Genomic DNA, 10293 nt, shown 5'->3' with positions numbered 1-10293 from the left:
AGTGTAGAACACAGATAGAAAAAATAATGAGAATTTAAATTTTTTTTAAAACTATTTGCTGCTATCTACATTGTTAATTGGTGATTTTGCCTCCACGTCTTAGCGGTTAAAGTGGGATTCAGTAGGTGGGATGTTATAGCAGTGCAGAAAAGAAAATAATTGTAGAACATGGAATTAGGTCCCAATAATTTCCTGATTTCTTTGCCTGCAGGCTGTGAGCAGCAGAGCTGTGCTGCTACTCTTTGTAGATTCCATCCATCCATTGTCTTCCACTTATATAAGCAGATGTAACATGAGCTACTGTAACTGATTTCCCACTCCTAGACAGTGTAAACCTCTTAGACTGACCATGAACACTATCGCTGCTCTACACCAACCCAACATTCAATTCAACTCAATTTACTTTTATAGCGCCAAGTCACAACAGTCGCCTCGGACCATTTTAGATTATAAGGTAAAGGCCGTACGATAATATAGAGAAAATCACAAAAATCTGATTATCTCCTTTGAGGAAGCACTTGTGGACAATGGAAAGGGAAAAAATGGGGAGGAAGACAGGCCAAGAGACACATTGTAGAAGACAGCTGGAGATTAACCCGTTGAACCCCATTGCCCCTGGTGCAGAGAGGGAACACGGGCTGTACCGCCAGGTCTGTTATTCAATATAGACATGTACAGTATCCAAAGAAATGTCAGAATCTCAGCTAAAAGCGCACAAAACAATTTCCATGATCACCAAAAACAACTAAAACAACAAGGAATTAAAGAGACACAATTTGCAGATCCCCATGTTCTCCCGATGGCATCGACACAAACAAACAATGTCTCTGCTGGAAACATAGATCTCACAGATTCCAAAACTCCAGGATCTGTCATGTTCCAACCAAAATTCAATGAACCAGCACTGCAATAAAACCACTTTTCCTGCATAGCTGCATCTCCCATGTGGGCTTCAAGAGCATCTTCCCATCATATACCACTATTTTCTGCCTTATTTGCTTGCAAAGACGCATTATGCACCATTTTTTTTTCAAAAATGACCTCTGACAAGTAAGTTAATTTCTTCTATTCAATACCTAAGAAATTTTAACTTTTACAGATGGTGCCAAATTGTAAAATACTTAGCTATGTCTCTAATAAAACATCTGTACATTTTCTCTGTTTCACTTCAGCGGCACAATTCTTTCAACAGTTATGTCTATATGTTGATCAATGCTTTCTTCAGTTTTTGGTCTACTACAGCACATTTGAGTGGTTATATGCTATAAAAGGCAACAAAAAAACTCTTAAAAAAGGCAGTGATCACTGTTGGCCTCTCTCAGTTTTTATTACCACTGTTCTTTTTAAAGCTCAGTTTTAAAAACCTAACGATGTAACTAAAGTCCAGCCCATGCAGCAGTATATTAATGACTAACCTCGTATTGTTGATAGATTATCTATCTCAGTTGTTCTCCTGACTTAAGTTTGGTGCGTTTACAGCCTCCTGCCACGCAATTGCATTTGTCCCTAACCTAACAGGAAGTCTCACGTTAAATGTTATCGAGTGGAAAAAAGTTAGCGTTCATCCTCCAGCTTCACTGTGCTAAAATGTTTATACTATAACCATTTATATTCTAACCAATTTATTTATATAGCATGTTTAAAACCAGGGGTACACAAAGTGCTTCACGAAGCAATAGACAATAAATGATTACACTAAGCAATGAAAAATTAAAAACACAGTAAAACGAAGGACAAACAAAATCATTAGTGAGTAGAGATAGGGAGAATACATAATACGCTAGGGAAAGATGCAGCGATTAAGAAACAGAGAGAATTAACAAGGGGAAAAAGCCAGGTTAAGAGGCAAAGGCACGGTCGCCTCTAGTCTTTAGACGGTGCCTGGGTTATGGTAAATGGACTGGTTCTTATATAGCGCTTTTCTACTCATCTGAGCACTCAAAGCGCTTTACGTTGAGCCAGGAGTAACTGTCCAGATGATCGCAATAAACGGCCGGGAGTATAAAGACTGAGGAGGTCAGTAAGATAGTCTGGTGCGAGGTTGTTTAGGTATTTGAAAGTAAGCAACAGGACCTTGAAATCGATACGAAATTTAATAGGCAGCCAATGTAAATCAGAAAACACAGGGGTAGTGGAGGTGAATTTACTAGTTCCAGTTAGGAGGCGAGCCGCAGCATTCTGGACAAGCTGTAATCGTTGGAGGTGAATGAGTTTGAGTCCAGAGTAGAGAGACTTACAATAATCAAGTCTGGAGGTCACGAAGGCATGGATAATTTTTTCAAGGTCTTTGCACAGTATTAATCGCTTGACCTTAGAAATTCGGTGCAATTGAAAAAAGCCAGATCTAACCACAGAGGAAACCTGTGGCCAGTGTTGCCAACTCCTCAGTAAGAAAAATTGCTATTAGCTGTCCTAAAAGTTGCTAGAAGTCGCTAAATGACATCATCGCCTAATTTGCATAATTGGTCATGCTAATGTAATTATAACCTACATTGTAGGAGAGAAAAATAACATTGTGGAAGAGACATAAAGTGAGTAAAAAACGTCTTAAATGCATTTAGAATTTACTTAAAACTACAAATTAAATTTCCTTTAACAATTATTGTTTTTTAATGTCACAATTCCAACCCTACTCCTTTATCCGGGCTTGGGCAGGCAAAAGTGACCCGAAATAGGCACTCTGGTGAAGTTACTTTGTGTTAGTGTGTGTGTGTGTTTATAAGTAGTTTTAAACCTTGTGATCCACAAAACAACTTAACAGTAAAAGAAGACTGCGTTACAGTCAGGTGCGGGAGCAGCGGCTTGCAGTTTGGACGCATAGGTGTGAACATCTCCTGCCCTGATAGCAGCTGGGGAGGACTATCCTCCGCCCGTGAGCGCTTTGGTACGGGCGAGGTGCCCACCGCAGCACCCGCTGCTTGTTGAGAGTAAGAACGATACGCGCTTTCACGTCAAAAAGTTGTCATAAATAAGTCTCCAATAACACCAGAAAAAGTTGCCAGATTAGTCGCTAGTCGCTTTTTAGAAAAAAAGTCGCTAAGGGGGTCTGAAAACTTGCTAAATATAGCGACAAAGTTGCTAAGTTGGCAACACTGCATGTGGCTAGCTACCATAGATGTTTAGCTAGCCACCACGTAGAACATCATTATATATCTGCTAGCCCAACTTCAGTAACCCTACAAATGTCACTACTGTTTAGTTTGCTAGGTTCATTAATGTCTGAAGCGATAGTAGAGTTGTACGTTTTCAGAAATCCCTCATTCAGAACATGGTATATTATGTTTAGGTGGAAACTAGTGAGTTAACTCCTTGCTAACTTCAAACTCCATTAAATTTGATAAATCCTGTTTTCATGGATGCCTGGATGTTAAACTTAATTGTTACACCTGGTAGAACAGCCATAGTGATCATTTTGTTAAAGATGAAGAATTTAGACAGTTTTTAACTCTAGGTGATCCTACAGTGTTCATTTGACTTAGGGCAGGGGTCGGCAACCTGCATGTGGCTCTTTAGTCCTTATAGTGCGGCTCCGCGTGGTTTGGGAAAATAAATTAGAAGTATTTAGCTGAAGTGTATTTTATTTATGTTAGTTCTTTTTTAACTTGTAGTTCTAAATTGGAAGATTATTATGATATTGAAATATAAAAATAAAATTATATTCTATTATTTTTAATCGCTCGAAATAAGCGTCACACTCGCGGAAGCCGGTATACCCGCCTAAATGCCGTGCATTTATCGATACTTTCAACCCCAGGTAGGCCAATTATGGATCTTAGGATCCACATTATGTCAGCAGCTATTCTCCACCGTGAACTATGTTAAAAACAAACACCGCTCACGCCTCACAGATGACAGCTTACAGTTCTGCGTAAAGATGAAACTGACTTCGTACAGCCCCGATTTGCAGATGCTGTGCGCAGAGGTTCAGGAGCAGAAGTCCCATTGTAAACATACCACGGCAGACCCGGCGATGTTTCCATGAGCATGCTTTTCAGCATCTCTTTATTGAGCACTTTTCACACACGGTTGCTGACGCATACAGCCGGCTGTAGCTTTGCAGCTCACAGCCCGACACATACCAACAACAACACAACAGCATAGATGGCACAGACGTTAAGGCGGCGTGGTGTGATTGTGGGTGCCGCTCAGGTATGTCCGCCTCCCCTGCAGCGGCACTGCAGACCACGCCCCGTCACACACATTAACAAGGTAAAATACATATTTAGGCAGAATTCTGCAAATATCTATTTTTCATTTTTCAGCAGCATAGTGCTTTTTTCCAGTTATTTTTTAAGTCAGGTCAAGGCTCCAAAAGCCCAAAGGCGATATAAGGGTGGCGGCTCACAGCAGTTTTTGTTTGCTACATGGATCATTTTAGTTTAGCTGGGTGTCTTTCCTTTTGTTATATTTCTTTAAGAGTTCAAAATGTGTTAATTACATAAATAAAATGTAATTTTCTCTATAGCACTTCATGGATTTCATAAGAAACACACCTTAGTTGTTTACACAAAGCATAAAGGTAAAAAACAATATATACAGTGTTATCTTCATTTTAGATGGTGGTCAGAGGGCCCGGTGGCGCCAGTATCCGGCAGCCTCGCCTCTGTCAGTGCGCCCCAGGGCGGCTGTGGCTACAATGTAGCTTGCCATCACCAGTGTGTGAATGTGTGGATGACTATATATGTAAAGCGCTTTGGGGTCCTTAGGGACTAAGTAAAGTGCTATACAAATACAGGCCATTTACCATTTACTATTTAGGGACCTGAAGTGGAGTTTGGACCCAGAAATGGCTAATGACGTCAGAATTAATGACTGGATGATTAAGCCCCACAAGTGTTAGCTTTATTTTGATACCAAAATGGCTAACACAGAGTTTGTAACTGTAGAAATGCAAAAATACTATTGTAATTTTTCTTTTTTTTAATTGTCTACCCTGCGTCTGCATTATTTAATCACCAAAACTTAATACACATGTCCTCTCTGTTTCAGTATTACTCTCAAAGCCAGCAGACTTTATACTCTTTGTTCTAGGGGGCATTTGAGTTACAGCTACCCTAGATGACGATTTTTGAACAAAGCATTTGAGAGAAATTTAATTCACAGTTACTTAGAATCTCACTGCAAAGGCAACTTTAGCTGCTGTTTACGCCAAACAGGAGGAGAAAAGTGGGATCAGTGGCTGAGATTTGACCCATGTGAATTAGTTCATTTTATAAGCAGATTAGATCAGTATCTTTATCTGATTAATGGATACATCTGAGCTCTTTTGGTAGTTAAATCTTGTTTCGCTCTAAGAAAAATGGTTAAATCTCACATAAGAGCTCTGCTTGTAATCAAGTACCACACATAAAAAACCCACAGTTTTCTCTCCTGTTTCAATTTCCCAGTTTGGACATACAGTAATCAGGCAGCTCTTGTTATAGCTTCCAAGCACATACTACTGGATCACTTCACTCAATTAGAAACCTTCCTATGCAAATCTGACTGACAGGAAAAATCATGTGTCAAATTTTCAAAATAAAAGACCACCATTACTTGTACTGTTGGACAATGATGTACACTTTAGCATCAGGCTTTTAAAGAAAACAAAACAAAGAAAACAAATAAACACAAGAACAGGAAACTACCTACATTCAAATGAATGGATTGATTATTTGCTCATACTATTTAAGAATGTACTCACACTAGGCATTGTCTCCTCTGCTTTTATTTTGACTGAGGGTTGTTAGACAAAACTAGGTTTGGGCTTTTGTTCTAAACTGCTTTGGTGACCTAATTTTTAATTGCAGGACCACAAAATCTTACTGAGAGCAATTTCCTATAGAAAAGAGGGACACACATTCATGGAAAACCTTTACTAGATCAAGTTATGATCTTGATCTGTTGGTTGGCATTCATTTCAGAAAAATTTGTACAGGAGTATCATCTAACCTAACTGAGATGAGTTACGGATGAGTTTTAGACAAAAGCATTTCAGAGGACTCAAAGAATTGACCCAAAGTTTTGCACAATTACTCCGGCAACTTGAGCTGCTGCTGTCTAGAACTGATAGGGATGGGTGGTGTCACTGGATGAACTTTCATTTTAATGAGTGTTTTCTAACTGATGAATTTGATCATTTGCTCTCAGTGATTACTGGGTTTAAGTTTAAGGGAAACGGGCCATGAAACTGTGGACAATGTAAAAATATGAACAGGGGTTGTGTGCGGCAGGCAAGAATGAAGGACCCAATATGAAGACTCCAGCACGCAAAAGGTAAACTCAAAACTCAGCTTTACTGCTGGAAAGCAGAAAAACAGAAAACTAACTAAACTGGAAACACTCACGAAGCTAAAAAGGCAGACAGGCAGGACATGACACTGGATGGAAGAAAACAAAGGGTTTAAATACACAAGGAATGACGAGTGAACAGGAAACGTGACGTACACAACTGGGGCTAATTATGCACAACGAGACAGATAATGCAAAGCTGAATATAACACATGAGACGAGGTACCTTCAAAGTAAGAGAGGCAAAAACAGAACATGGCGCACACAGACAGGAGACAATCAAATTAAAACGGGAAGTAACAGGGACACACCCACACACACAGACCAGACCCAGATAGACACGACACAGACGAGTCCGGGAAAGAACAGACGTGAAAACATAACAGACAACGAGCCACAAGAACACAGGGAAGGCAGTATAACAAAACTAAGAACTACACATCAGATATACAAAACTAAATAATAGAAAAACTAAATCAAAGAACATAGATATTCAAAACCACAGCCACTGGGTCACCAGACCCAGGTATCCTTACAGATGTCTTCGTGTTTGGATGGACATGTGTGCAGTTTTTTGCATCTTTGCTGATATAAATGTGGGACTGTGGTTATTTGTTTATAACTAAACAAATGGAATCAGATACAACCTGTACAAATTATTTGTTATTATCATGCAAGCTTTGACTATGCATAATTGGGCGGTGTTTGCACTGACAATCCACCACACTATCAGTAGTAATAACATGTTATTTGTGTTTTGTGGGTTTGCATTTGGAGTATTGTAAAATAAGAATATTGCTCTGTAGATTTGGTAGACCTTAAAAAAACATTAACAGAAGATAAGTTTTGAAAAGAAAATCATAATCTTAAAAAAACACAAACAGTATGTGTGCTCTGTATTATACATCCTCAGTTGCAGGCAATGGCATCATTTTTCTCAAGAGCCTATTTCCTCTTTACAGATTAACAGTGCTGTCTTTCTTCCAGCTTGCTTGGTACTAACTGAAGCACAATGGACAATAAATGCATGGTCGTCTATTTGTGCTTTTTCAATAAAAAGCTTCTTTATAGTCATCAGAGTATAACACAATCTATTCAGCTAGCAAGCAAAAGACCAGTGTTAATGGATTTCACCTTCTTTGGTGCAAACAAAAGTGACAACGTTGCACTGCAGTGGCAACAAGAAGACAACCTCCAACCAGTGCAACTAATGTCACTAATCTCACCGTGAGTGACAGAGATACTTGCAAAAAGCAAAACTAGAGAAAAAACAATCAGGAAAACTGGATTTTAAATTTGAGTCTCAGTCACACACAAATTTGTATGGGCACTTTTTATGTTTAAGTACTTTCTTTCTAATTTTTGGAGGTTGTCTTGGTGCACGGGTTATCACTGTTATGTGCACCAAAGCAGGTGAAATGGATCCTGCTTCCTAATTGGACAGACTGATATCTAGGAGGTTTATCTGTATGTTATATTGTGATGACCAACTCTTCATCCTCATCATTATAGTAACTTATACTCGACTCCTAACTTGCTTATGTCTCAGACACCAAGTGATCAACCCAAATCCCTCACCTGCTCAAACAATTTTATGTAAAATAGGGTTCTTGAAAAAGCTCATGGACCTCAGCATGCAATTTAGAGTCAACAGTAAAAAAAGTTGTGCCCAAAGAACTTATCTCTCTCCCAGAAGATAATACCAATAGAAAATGATTATAGCAAGCATAAATATCCATCCATCTGTCATTCATGACAGGTCATTCACAACTGGTCTAAGGAGCTTGGAAAGAAAAGCGTCTGGACTTCTTTAAGTTGCCTGAAGACGTTTAAGACGGTTTAAATCTGTGACTCTCCACCATTTGACCCTAGAAGTGAAGAAGCTTCTCGGATGAGAGGTGAAATGTCTTCAAGCAACTTAAAGAAGTCCAGATGCTTTTCTTTCCAAGCTCCTTAGACTATGATGACCTGGATAACTGAGAACCTTCACAGCCTTCACCTTCACAACTACAGCCTCTTTAGAAACACCTTTTAATCCAGCATGCATATTTTGGGACTGTGGGAGTAAGCCACAGTGTCTGGAGAAAACCATCCTGAGCATGGAGAAATGTTTACAGTTTATATAGGTGTCATTTAAAATGATATAGAGTGGTCCTGGCAGGGTTACTGAAACATCTCCAATTCAAGGACAACATTTCAGACACTTACTGTCAGTCTAATTTATGATAAGAATCTTAAATCTCTAATATTCTATAATATAATGCATAATGTTGCTAACACTGAAACTTAACACTAACACTGAAACAACGGTGGCACGGTGATTAGCACTGTTACCGCATAGCAAGAAGGTCCTGAGTTCAATTCCACCATCAGGCCAGGGTCTTTCTGTGTGGAGTTTGCATGTTCTCCCCGTGTTTGCGTGGGTTCTCTCCGGGTACTCCGGCTTCCTCCCACCGTCCAAAGACATGCAGCTTGTGGGGATAGGTTAATCGGATAATCTAAATTGCCCATAGGAGTGAATGTGAGTGCGAATGGTTGTCTGTCCCTGTGTGTTGGCCCTGTGACAGACTGGCAACCTTTCCAGGGTGTACCCCGCCTCTCGCCCTATGACAGCTGGGATAGGCTCCAGCACCCCCCGTGACCCTGAAAAGGATAAGCAGAAGTGGATGGATGGATAGTTTATTGTGTTGTTTAACAACATTTAATCCTTAAGTGTTGGGACCACAAATGACATATTTCGTTGAGCACAGAGGCTGAGATGAAAAATAAAAACACACAACAGTCTTGAAGTGTAGCTACTGTTCCTCCCACACTGAAAATAACCTTCATCTGACCTTCGTCTGAGTGCTTGCTGTGGTGGAGACCTGCGGTCAGAATGATTGAAAAGTCAAGTCACTGCTCAGTGACATATATTATCATTTCTTAATAATGGGAGGGGAGTTCACGCTCGACTGTGCAGCTAAATGTTCTTAAAGCACACACACACACGTACGCACGCACACACACACACACACACACAGACACACACACACAGACACACACACTAGTAGATAGCAGATAGAGGGTAACTGAGTGGTCATTTTTATTGTATAAAAATACAGTACAGATTTATGACAGAGAAACTTATTTTTTTAGTTTCTTATGCAAGGCTTTCACACTCATTCCCACTCACACCTGTTTGTGTGCCATCAAGTCATCTAACCAATGAGGCTATTGTCCCTGTCCTTCACAAACAAGCACAGGTTGTTGGGGGGAAAAAGATGCAGATACTTTTGTGTTGTCAACTTTATATGGTTCACTGGTTATTGAAAGGGGTGCTGTAATTATTAGTAAGAGATAATGTAAAGATAAAAACTACACGTTTTTACTCTGCCTCTTAATGTGCATTGTTGTATCAGTTTAAAATACTTTTTAAAGCTGACAAGAAGTGTGTGTAGAGAGCTTGAATGCTCCACTCGGCAGAGCAAATGAGTTTGGCACATCAGTACATTCAAATCATGTCTCTGTTTCCGAGTGCAGATGACAGGACAGGTTAAAAAACAAAAACAAAAAATAAACATACACAATAAGTACATAAATAACAAAAACATTAATAAAATAAAAAGAACAAATGTTAAAAAAAATTCCTTGAATATGAAGGCACTTTTTTTTCAGCAACCTACCAGTTAGTAGGTGACTTGCTCTGCAGCCATCAGAATCACATTTGGTAATGATAAACACAAATTAAGTATAAAAAGAAATAACCATGTTTACATTCATACATTTATTTTAATATAGGTCTTTTTGCTTTTTTTTTTTTTTTTTTTTTGCCAAAGCAACAGTGAGCCACTGGTAATGGGTAAAAGAGTCTCAGTTAGTAGAACTAAAGTACATTAAAACCAGCCGACTGTTATGAATTAACGCTGTTCACCTTCTGTCTGTCCCCAGGAGTCTGTAATTGTAGGCTAAATCATTCTCCCCACACGAGCAGCACTGTGTGTGAAGCTTGCAGCAGCTGGAGTTGAGCCAACGCCACACTCCTGT

Source organism: Oreochromis niloticus, linkage group LG22 (assembly GCF_001858045.2).
Source record: "Oreochromis niloticus isolate F11D_XX linkage group LG22, O_niloticus_UMD_NMBU, whole genome shotgun sequence".
Classification (NCBI taxonomy): domain Eukaryota; kingdom Metazoa; phylum Chordata; class Actinopteri; order Cichliformes; family Cichlidae; genus Oreochromis; species Oreochromis niloticus.
This window is presented reverse-complemented; position numbering follows the sequence as displayed.